At 53.4% G+C, this 11,142-nt stretch overlaps 2 non-coding genes across 2 annotated transcripts; both read left to right on the top strand.

The window, feature by feature from the left end:
* The first annotated feature begins 209 nt into the window (after window positions 1-209).
* Window positions 210-328, top strand: LOC122380977. Its single transcript, XR_006256443.1, has one exon. It is a non-coding gene; the product is annotated as a 5S ribosomal RNA (ribosomal RNA).
* Window positions 329-10,984: 10,656 nt separating this feature from the next.
* LOC122380976 lies at window positions 10,985-11,103 on the top strand. Its single transcript, XR_006256442.1, has one exon. It is a non-coding gene; the product is annotated as a 5S ribosomal RNA (ribosomal RNA).
* The last annotated feature ends 39 nt before the right edge of the window (window positions 11,104-11,142 follow it).

The raw sequence follows: 11,142 nt of genomic DNA, 5'->3' as shown, positions 1-11,142 counted from the left end.
TGCTTGCGAGCCATTTGCTTGTTGTAGCCTATCGGTACTTGGCAGTGTTTTTGGTGGTCACATAAGCAATGAGACTGAGCAGCGCCATCACTCAAGCCATCCGCTTGGCCAAAGGCAATGACTGTGGTGTTTGAGGCTTATCAGTGCCAGAGTTGTGACGTCATCTTTTATGTTACAGATAAAGGAGTTGAAGATGGACAGTTCTCATCGGCAACGACCATACCATGCTGAAAATACCAGTTCCCGTCCGATCACTGAAGTCAAGCAGCATCGGGCCCGGTTAGTACTTGGATGGGTGACCGCCTGGGAACACCGCGTTTTGTTGTCATTTTTACTTCTTCAATGGTGGCCACTTATGGCTATGCTTATCCCCTCACTGTTAATGCTCTTGCGACATGGCCCGTGCCCTGCACACTGTACACGTCTTCTATTTATTAGGATTCGATAAGCTTCTTTTTACATACTGGTTCTAGCTACATGTCATTCGAAACGGGACTGTAACCATCGAAAGACGTTCAACGAATTTGCTTCATGGGGCCGAGATATCGCTATGTTGCCAAAAAGCAGTGGTATGTCCTCTCCCTTCACCCTCGCCGGACCTATTGGCTTTCTCCATACGCGTCGGCCGAGGGGGAGGGGGTGGCAGGTACGAACCCCCTTCGCTGTTTCGCCCCTGGTGGAGCTAGTGCGTCGCAGAAAAAAAACGAGCGTGTGCGCCGTTACGAGACGAAGAGATTTCTACCCAATTTTAAGGTCCTCGGTCAACCGGTGACCTCTGAGATCAGGTCAAGTGCCCCAAGGTACGGTTCCGTTTTCCGTGAAAAACTTCGCAAAAAACCGCCGCCGAGCCGCGATTTTGGCAGCATCGTGCTTGCCTCGCTCAGGCGCGTCGAATTATGTACTTTTTTGGGTGAGGTCACCTTAGTGTGTTGACCTCGGGTCACGGTCAGCTCAGCGCCCACACGTCACGAAGTTTGTCGAAGGAGGTCATGACCCATCTCCTTCGATTCGCAAGCCTTCCTTATTGATTGATTGATTGATTCATATTTTATTTGTAAAAACGTTTTTACAGTCATACGTTTACACGGATTGGTGCAGAAGCGACAAGCGCTTATCTCTAGGCACCTCTCCCAGTTCCCTACAAGGTAGGGGGCACGACCACCGCCCCCGACCGCCCAGCCAGCAGACCAAAAGCAGAGCCGCCCGTCGCCAGTCCGCTTATTTTATACTTAGAGAAATTACTTCCTAAAGCGTGCCTTTTATATGAACCTAGCAGTGCCAATGATATAATTTTGAATGGCCCTGACCAGTCCCCCACTGTCGCCGCCGCCAATACCTTGACCCTCTAGGCAGAGGCGGATCCAGCTCAGAGTTTTTTTTGGGGGGGGGGCAAACCATAACAATTTATCGATTCTTTCCATGCATCGTCCATAGGCGTAATGTTAAAATTGTGCCGTTTGGGGGGGGGCAAATGCCCATTTTGCCCCCCCCCCTGGATCCGCCACTGCCTCTAGGAGAATTTCGAGTTGTCTTCTAAAAGAAAAAGCGTCAAAGTCGTGGAATACAGTGGAGACAGAGTTGAAAGAATCGTCCGTTCGTCAGCGTAATTGAGGGCAGTGCAGCATAAAGTGACGTGAGTCCTCCCAAGGATGACCGCACTGACAGGCAGCATCTTGGGTGTCCTTAGATAAAACTGTGAAGAGGTGTGCTTTTAGAGTGGACATGTGCAAACGAAGTCTGTTGTGGAGAGTGTTGCCTAGCTTGGATCCTGAGGAGAAGAAGGGGTTAGGCTGGGGACAGAAATGCTGTCTTAATTTAGTGGAAAACTTAGAGTGTGATCGGATCTGACGGATATGTTCGGGGAGGGAATTCCAGGATCTGGTAGTTTCAGGGATGAAGGATCGCTGGAAACAGGATAGGTGGTTTTTCGGGAGCGTGAGAAGTGATGAGGTGCGGAGGTTGAGTTTAGTCGAGTCCTGGCGTCGGCGTGATTAGGTCTGTTACATAGGCAGGAGTTGATGGTGGTGGATGGCGGAGTTGATGAAAAAATGTCAGTCTGTGAGTCAGTCCCTGAGTCCATTGGTGGCTTTCCCGAATCGCTGGATCAATTTCATTGGGAGTCATTGACGAAAAATTAATATGAGCCTAATGACGTCATAAATGACGTCAGGCAAGGTCAACATTACAAAAGTGACGCATCGAACCTTGCAACGAGTGCATGAAATCACGATTCTGTGTGGTTGAGATAGTTGGAGGTCCTTCCCGGCACCAGAATAGCAGTTTTCAATTTTCCCCATCGCCTTATAATTGAGGTCACGAAAAAAACTAACCTCATATGTCCTTTAGGAAAAATCCGAGTGATACAAGTTGTGAGACTTCTAATGGATACAATATCCTGCAAGTTTCATATCTCTGTGAAAGCTCCTCCGGCAGAGAGGGTGTTTCGAAGTTGCGACGTCTTAAGACCATGCAGAGGTTCGGTTATGACGTCATAGGTCGGTAACCTGAAATGACCCGAAAATCGCGGTTGATGTCAAAAGATCCGGCTTGAATCAAAATTCAGGTATGCCAAGTTTCATCTCTGTATCGCCGTGGCATTCGGAGCTATCGCGAAAAAAACTATGGGGGGGGGGCGGTAATGTTGGGATATTGTGACCGCGGACCGGCCGTGTGGGGCCGTGGAACGGGATGGGTCGGCGGCCCGGCCGTCCGGCCGGCGAGCCGCCTGACCGCCGCGCGGTCACCGCGCATGCGCTCTGTGCCGTGGTTATATAAGGGCGCGACCGTGACCGGGCGTGGTCAGTCGGCGGGTCGCCGTGTCCGTGCTTGGTATTCGGTTGCTGGAAGCACAATACACCGTGTCGTGGTATATGCAGCTTTGCTTGGCCCTAACATACTTTGGCGCGGTCGGTAGGACCAATAACGTAAATGGGCTTCATATGAGTTTTTAAGAAAGAAGATTGCTGTGAGAGTTCTGTGACGGCCTACGCAAGCTCACGGTGGAAAAAGTGGACGGAGCCGGTGAGTAGAGACTTTGGGTGATGAGAGGTTCTCTCCAGTAGAGTTCAGTATAACAAACTATGGATTTATCTACCGTTTTCATTGCAAGAGCCTCGAAATTTAGTGGAGAGTCGGGGGAAGTGTGGCAGAAATGGGTCCGCCGATTCGAAGCTCAGACGGCGAGCATGAAAGCCGGGGACCGGCTGGCGGCTATGGTGGGTCTTTTGGACGGAGTCGCACTGGACACATTCGCGTCACTCACCGAAGAGTCACGGAAGGACTACGGCAGGGTGGTTGAAGCACTGAAAAGTCGTTTCGGTCGGCAAATAAGCACGTTGCAGGCTCATGCCGAACTCAACCGAGTTTGCCAGTCACCTTCGGAGTCTGTTGAAGACTTCTCAGCCAGGATCAGAGAGCTGAGTGGGCTAGCCCAGCCGGCTCTACCCAGCGACAGCGCTATGGAGGGATTCCAGTGCGGCCGATTCATCTGTGGCCTCCGTGACACGCAATTGCAAGAGAGGTTAATCAGCCAAAACGTATCCACACTGACTGACGCGGTACGCTTTAGTAAAGAATTCGAGGAGACGAGGAAGACGATCAAGGCAGTGCGAAATCATGAGATCGACGTCATCGGGGCGGTCCGCCCGGTCGGGGGTGAAGCAGCCGTGGGTCAAGCAGAAAAGACTTTGACGGACAACAACCGGCTCACAGCCATCGAAGATCATATTCGCGGGCTACACGAGTCGATATCGGCCATCACAATGGCGCCGAAGACGACAACTGATGCGAGTAAGTCTCGCCGACTTCCCCGGTGCTACCGCTGCGAGCAGCCGGGTCATTTTCAGCGAGACTGCCCCGAGCGTAGCCGTGGTTCACCTAGCGTCAGATGCTTCGGCTGTGGAGAATTGGGTCACCTCAAGCGACACTGCCCCATTTCATTGCCGTCGACAAGGGATGGGGGCGCGCTGCCGCTCTGCTTATGTTGCGGGCAGCAGGGCCACTGGATGGCGGGGTGCCAATACTTCCAGGGTGGCAGCACTGGCGGAGGCCACTCTGAGACAAGAGCTGCTGATCCCCGGCGGGGCGCCGGTGCGCATCAGGAAAACTGAACCGGACTGGAGCCGTGGGACAGGTCCCAGTCCTCTCTAAAGCGTCCCCACTCACGGCGTCGGCCGTTCGGGTCGTCATTCACGGCGCTCCGACATGGGCGCTGGTGGATACTGGTGCCGACTTCACCATGATGCGAAGAGGATTTTATGAGGGGAACCCAGCACTAAGAACAATCCGGCTCAGCCCGAGCGCGCGCAATGCTATCGGAGCGGGAGGTACCTCCCTCCAGATAGTTGGTGAGTTGGAAAACCTCTCATTATGCATTGATGGAGTCGGCTTCCGGTGCCCGGTAGTGACCGTGGCAGACGACCTCGTGTACGACGTGATACTAGGTCGCGACTTCACGTGCATGCATCGCACGGTCATTGACGACGACGCTGGCTCATTCAAGATTGGAACCATGAGCGTTCCCCTGCCGAGCCGGGAGCAGGTTCGACCAAGACGTGCGCGAGTGCGATTACTGTCGAACGTCGTCATTCCAGCACGGTCAGAGTGCGTGGTAGCTGGTAAGCTGGAGAGAGTGGACGGCGTGCAGAGTGATGAAATGGGTGCAGCCGGGATATTCGAGCCATCAACCGTAGCGGAGCGGGAGGGACTCCTGACTCCAAGGGCTCTGGTCGTTGCAGACGACGACGGGTGCGTCTCGATCATTTTGACAAATGTTGGGTCTGAAGAAGTCCGTATTCTCAGAGGCAGTGACCTAGGGACATTTTATGATGCCACAAACGAGAAGGACTGCGAGTACAAGTTGTGCCTGGCTGCAGACGGAGGCGTTGGGGACAGTGATGATGATGACGTTGATGATGTGAGCTGCAGAACAGAAAGGCGTCAGAATACGACGGTGACAGGAGTACTTGATGTGGACGGATCTGACTTCTCAGCGGAAGGAAAGGAGAAGCTCAGAACCATTCTCAGCGAATATGCAGACATCTTCAGTCAGTATGCGGGTGATATCGGCAAGACAGATTTGCTCAAACACCACATCGACACAGGGGAGGAGGCTCCCGTGAAGCAGAGACCGCGGCGGGTACCAGTTAAACTCCGCGAGCAAGTCGAGATGCAGAAGACGCAGATGATGAAAGATGGAATAATTGAAGAGAGTACAAGTCCGTGGTGCTCCCCAGTCGTCCTGGCCAGAAAGAAAGATGGAAGTTTCCGCTTCTGCGTCGATCTCCGCGCGATCAACAGCCGAACTCGCGGATGTGCGCATCCTCTGCCGAGGGTCGACGAGGCGTTGGATACCCTAGCGGGGGCAACGTGGTACACGACGCTCGACATGGCGACCGGTTACTGGCAGGTCCCGCTGGCCACAGAGGACCGAGAAAAGACGGCGTTCTCCACGGGCAAAGGACTCCATCAGTTCAGGGTGATGGCCATGGGTCTAAAAACTGCTGGAGCCACATTCCAGCGACTCATGGAACTGGTGCTTGCAGGTCTGGACTCGAAACGCTGTTTAGTCTACCTTGATGACATCATCATATCAAGTAGATCCGAGGACGAGCACATCGCAACGCTCCGTGATGTCTTCAAGCGAGTGAGGTCGGCGAAGCTGAAGCTCAAACCAGAAAAGTGCCGCCTCGCAAAACGCGAAGTTACGTTCCTCGGTCACCGGGTCGCAAAGGAGGGACTCCTACCGGACCCACATAACATCCAGAAGATACTCGACTGGGCTCCACCGAAGACGGAAGATGGCATGAAGAGCTTCCTCGGATTGTGCGGATATTACAGCCGTTTTGTCCCACAATACATGGATCTCACGAAGCCGCTGAGGGAAGCCAAGGTGGTGGGTGACCACCTGACGTGGACGCCGGAAGCTGAAGCAGCTTTTGAGAGTCTGAAGCAGGCGCTGACTGCACCTCCAGTGTTAGCCCTCCCTACGTTCCGCGGTACATTCGTATTGTACACGGATGCATCCGACTCTGCAGTCGGTTCAGTGCTCGCGGAGCGGGTGGGTGACACGGAGAGAGTCATCGCCTACGACAGTAAGGTGCTGACAAAGCAACAGCGCAGATGGCCAACATATGATAAAGAACTCTGGGCCATCGTTCACGCCATCCGGCGATTCAACCAGTACACAGTTGGAGCAGAATTCGAAGTCGTGACCGATCACAAACCACTCACGGGTGTACCGGAGTCCATCAATGTGGAACGTGACGGGACGGGAAGACGTGGCCGGTGGGCCATCGAGCTGAGCTCTTACCAGTTCCGGGTGGTTGTCCGGCCGGGCCATGATCACGGCAATGCCGATGCGATGTCCCGGCAGCGACCAGTCAACGGCAATATCTGGACGGGCAAGCGCAGCAAGTCTTGTCCCGCCGAAGCCGGTCAAGCACCCGTGCATACCGCAGCTACAAGAGCCCAAGAACCTGCTTCTGGCGGAGAGGAGGAATGTGTGGGGAAGACTCGAGGTGCAGCAGAACTTGACCAAGTCTGCGCACTGCCTACTGCGCCACCTAGTGCGAAGGATGACCAGGCGGGACGCCTAATCACTGAAGCACCAGGACGATCGGAGTTGCAGACGGCGCAACAAGAGGACGAGTTCCTCAGTGTCATGCGGAACGCCTGTCTGGGCAGTCGGGAACCACCGCCCGATCACCCTCTCGCCGAGTGGGAGCTACTGCGTGGGAGCTGGACGCAGCTCGAAGTGCGGGAGGGCGTTCTCGGCATGAGGACGAAGTGGGGCTTCCGGGCCCTGGTCCCCGATTCGATGCGATCAAGAATCATGACGCTCGCCCATGACCATCCGACGTCCGCACACTTGGGACGGAGTCGAACAACGGAAAGAGTGCGACAGCGCTTCCTCTGGCCCGGCATGTTCGCGGACATCCGTCGGTACTGCAGCACGTGTGACCTTTGCCAACGGCGCCATCGCCCTGCACCGAAGAAACGAGCTCCTCTGGTGACGGAGGTCACGAGTCAACCATTCCGCAGAATTGCGATTGACATCACTGAGATGCCGGTGTCGGAGAATGGCAACCGATATGCAGTAGTCATCATGGACTATTTTTCTAAATACGTCCGGGTGTACCCAGTCAGACGGCAGGATGCCGAAACCGTAACCACGGTGCTGTTGGATTGGGTTTACGACATGGGGGTGCCAGACAGGATTCACTCGGACCAAGGAGGCCAATTTGAGTCTGCATTGTTCCAGTGCATGTGCAAGCGACTGGGCATCCAGAAAACGCGTACAACGCCCTATCACCCTGAGAGTGATGGTATGGTAGAGCGTTTTATGAGAACACTCAAGGACATGGTCGCCAAATACGTTGACCCTCAAGGAGCGAACTGGGACGCTGACATCAAGGCGTACTGCATGGCTTACAACACCTCTGTGCACAGCGTCACCGGATATTCCCCGTTCTTTCTGCTGCACGGATTCCACCCGAAAACGCCACTCGATGCGGTCATCAACCCTCCGGATCGGGCGGTAAATATCCGGTGCTACCTTGAAGAGCGTCTAAAGGCCATTTCAGAGGCTTATCAGACGACTATCAGGAAAACCCGGGCCAGTGCAACGGAGGCTGCGACCCGATTCAACCAGCGCGCGAGCGGAAAAGGGTTCGAGGCTGGTGACCGGGTATGGATTCGGGATAATAGGGTCTCGGTCGGCGGGAAGCCGAAACTGGGACTGTACTACAAAGGCCCGGGCACCATCATCGGCCGCCTCGGAGGAGAGAGAGGAGTAACGTACCTCGTCCGTGACGACAAGGGCAAGGAAAAGGCTCTGCACTTCAACCAGCTAAAGCCAGCTGTGGAACGGGAGTCCCACAAACAGGAAACGTCTGGAAGCACCCGGAGGGACGACGCATTGGACACAGCCATAGAAACGCGTCCCAGGAAGCAGACGGGGTCCGAGGAGACCGGACCGGATCCACTGGCGTTGTACTACCTCTGCCGGCGGGCCCGAGATCAGGTGGGGAATGGGGGTACATCTGTGCGGGGCGTGTATGTGACCAGGTCTGGCAGAGTGTCGCTCCCCCCAGATCGTTTTCAATCCTAGGCCTCGGATGCTCTCGATGTGCATCACCAGTGTCTGAATCAGTTTGTATTTCCGGTCGCATTCCGGTCGCGTAGTGTGTCGCGTTTCTTTGTTACTTGACCAAGTGGAAACGTTTCTTTTATGGGGGGAGGAGTGTTGGGATATTGTGACCGCGGACCGGCCGTGTGGGGCCGTGGAACGGGATGGGTCGGCGGCCCGGCCGTCCGGCCGGCGAGCCGCCTGACCGCCGCGCGGTCACCGCGCATGCGCTCTGTGCCGTGGTTATATAAGGGCGCGACCGTGACCGGGCGTGGTCAGTCGGCGGGTCGCCGTGTCCGTGCTTGGTCTTCGGTTGCTGGAAGCACAATAGGGTGCGTCAAAAAACAAATTTGTTTGATGGAACTTGAGCATTTTATTTTTCGGGTTACTTTTAGCATGACTATTAACTGTGTGGAGTTTGGTGTTTTTTCTCCTTCATTTACCACTGCCTCAAGACACTCCAGACAGGGGTGCAATTTCCCATTGACTTGCTAACGGCATAGCCAGTATCGTTTGCCACAGCCGGCTAGGAATCTAAAATATGATCCTGTACTGCCGGTAAAACGCCAATGATGCCGAAGTTGAGATTGCCAATCAATGCTACACGAATTGGAATAATGGTAATATGCTGGTAGCGTGTCACAAATCATGGTAGTTCGAGATTCTGCTGGTGCCGGTATTATGCTATTGCTGACAAAGCTGCAGCGAATCGTTCTTAAGTGTTCCTTCCTGTATCGTTATTTATTCAGTTGTGGCATTTTTGGACCTTTTCGTCACTTTGGGCATCAATGCACCATTCTGTTTTACTTGTTTTCTATTAAATTTGCTTCGTAATCGTCACGCGATGTGTGGATCGCTCATGATCGTAAATAATATATACATACAAGGACTCTTTTGACTTATGCCTCTAAACACAGCAGAGTAACACCAAACACAGTAGCACCAACATACCGAGCTACTGTGCAGACACCATATTCTCGAAGTTGTTTGCAGCCATGTCTTCAAAATGCTCTTCGGGGCGACTTCAGGGCCGAGTTTGAAGATTTTCGTGGACTTCTTCAGAACACGATGGCAACATATCAACCAGCAGGACTTTCGGCCTTGCGACAACCCCAAGGAAAAGGCTTGGAAAGCAGGCGCAGTCGTGTTCTGCGTGCGCGCTCTCCAGGCCGGCAAGTTCTTGCCACGGAACGACTACCGAGGATGCCTTCAGCTGTGTCCTCTTCCTCGGCGAATTTCCTCCCGGTGATGTGACGGGGGTCGACCACCACGCTCGTTGGATGTCGAAGGTCATATGCAGTGATACACCCTTAAGATCTTCCTTTTCCGCCATTACCTCCAACTGCGTCCAAAAGATCTTAAATCAGTCGAAGAATTTGCCACCTTCGCTGCGCTTATGTACGTTAAGCTCTGGACAGAGGCTTTTCACAAACGACCTTTCTCTCATTAAACGCCTTCAAGCCTTCCACGAAGGTTTTCCCTCGACTGCACAATGTGCGCATGCCGCGCTGAAGGCTATCGGCCGCCATCGGTACGCAGCCCCAGGGCTAGCTCCTCTGATCTTGTTCTCTAATCACTCGCCTCAAAGAGACTCATGATCCTCTTCGCCTTCAGGGCGGCATGCACAGTCGAGGGAATCCTTCGCGGGAGGCTTGAAGACGTTTAATGAGAAGAGGAACGTTTGGGAGCGCTTCATCCAGTAGCGGGGCCAACGACACCGACGCCAGGTTCATTCAGCTTGTCCACCATGCATTGTGGACAAACTGAATGATCCTGGCGTCGGTGTCGGTGGGCCACCATGCCTTCGGCGATCAAATCCGTCGTTGGATATCGCTGGATGGACCATGGATAGGTTCGTCAATGCGTCTTCGCACTTCTTCGAAATCCTTCATTTTCCTTGTCATTTTCTCACGGGATTCCTAGGACGAGACCTGGAGTCCTGGGATTAGGACCACGACTACCAGGTGGCACGTGGCACTGTCTAGGCCCTGAAGATTGTCAATAATACTGCAGAGAGGGTACTGGCGCTCGAAATGACCTTCAACCGTAAAATAAGAAGTCAGAGTAGGGAAAACAGAAGCTGCTTCAGACGGTCAAGGAAGACCGGGAAGAGATTCCCGGATGCGAAGTAGATGACCGTCTTGAAGAAGTGAAGGCATCCCATGGGTGAACCAAAAACATGTTTCAAGGATTGTCCTAGCTTTCCCAATTGATGTCCGGAGCCTGCTCAAGAATTATAACATTTCAATATTTTCTATTCAATTCTCAGAGCGCCATAAGTTTTCGATATATCGAGCTTTTGGCCAATAAATGCATTGCCATGAGGCAGCACTTCCACTTGCGGGAGGACTGTTATTTTTTGTATGCGGCGTCTACTAAGTAAGTGGAACCGAAAAATGAACATGCTCAAGATTTATCATCAACTTTTAGTTTCACCATATAATTGGTGACGTACCCTAAAGCACAATACACCGTGTCGTGGTATATGCAGCTTTGCTTGGCCCTAACAGTAACACCCCCCCCCCCCGGCCGGCGTGGGTGTAAGTGCCGCTGTTGTCTCGAGATTTGACGGGGGTCATTTCTCAGTTGTGCCGATTGTCAGCTGCCCTTCTCACTCATGTGTTTGGTGTCATCGTCCTTTACATATTGCTTGCGAGCCATTTGCTTGTTGTAGCCTATCGGTACTTGGCAGTGTTTTTGGTGGTCACATAAGCAATGAGACTGAGCAGCGCCATCACTCAAGCCATCCGCTTGGCCAAAGGCAATGACTGTGGTGTTTGAGGCTTATCAGTGCCAGAGTTGTGACGTCATCTTTTATGTTACAGATAAAGGAGTTGAAGATGGACGGCTCTCGTCGGCAACGACCATACCGTACTGAAAATACCAGTTCCCGTCCGATCACTGAAGTCAAGCAGCATCGGGCCCGGTTAGTACTTGGATGAGTGACCGCCTGGGAACACCGGGTGTCGTTGTCATTTTCGCTTCTTCAATGGTGGCCACTTATGGCTACTTAT

Source organism: Amphibalanus amphitrite, unplaced genomic scaffold (genome assembly GCF_019059575.1).
Source record: "Amphibalanus amphitrite isolate SeventyFive unplaced genomic scaffold, NRLGWU_Aamphi_draft 000110F_arrow, whole genome shotgun sequence".
In the NCBI taxonomy this organism is placed as follows: Eukaryota; Metazoa; Arthropoda; class Thecostraca; order Balanomorpha; family Balanidae; genus Amphibalanus; species Amphibalanus amphitrite.
Note: the sequence above shows the minus strand (reverse complement) of the source record. Positions and strands in the feature narration are given on the sequence as shown.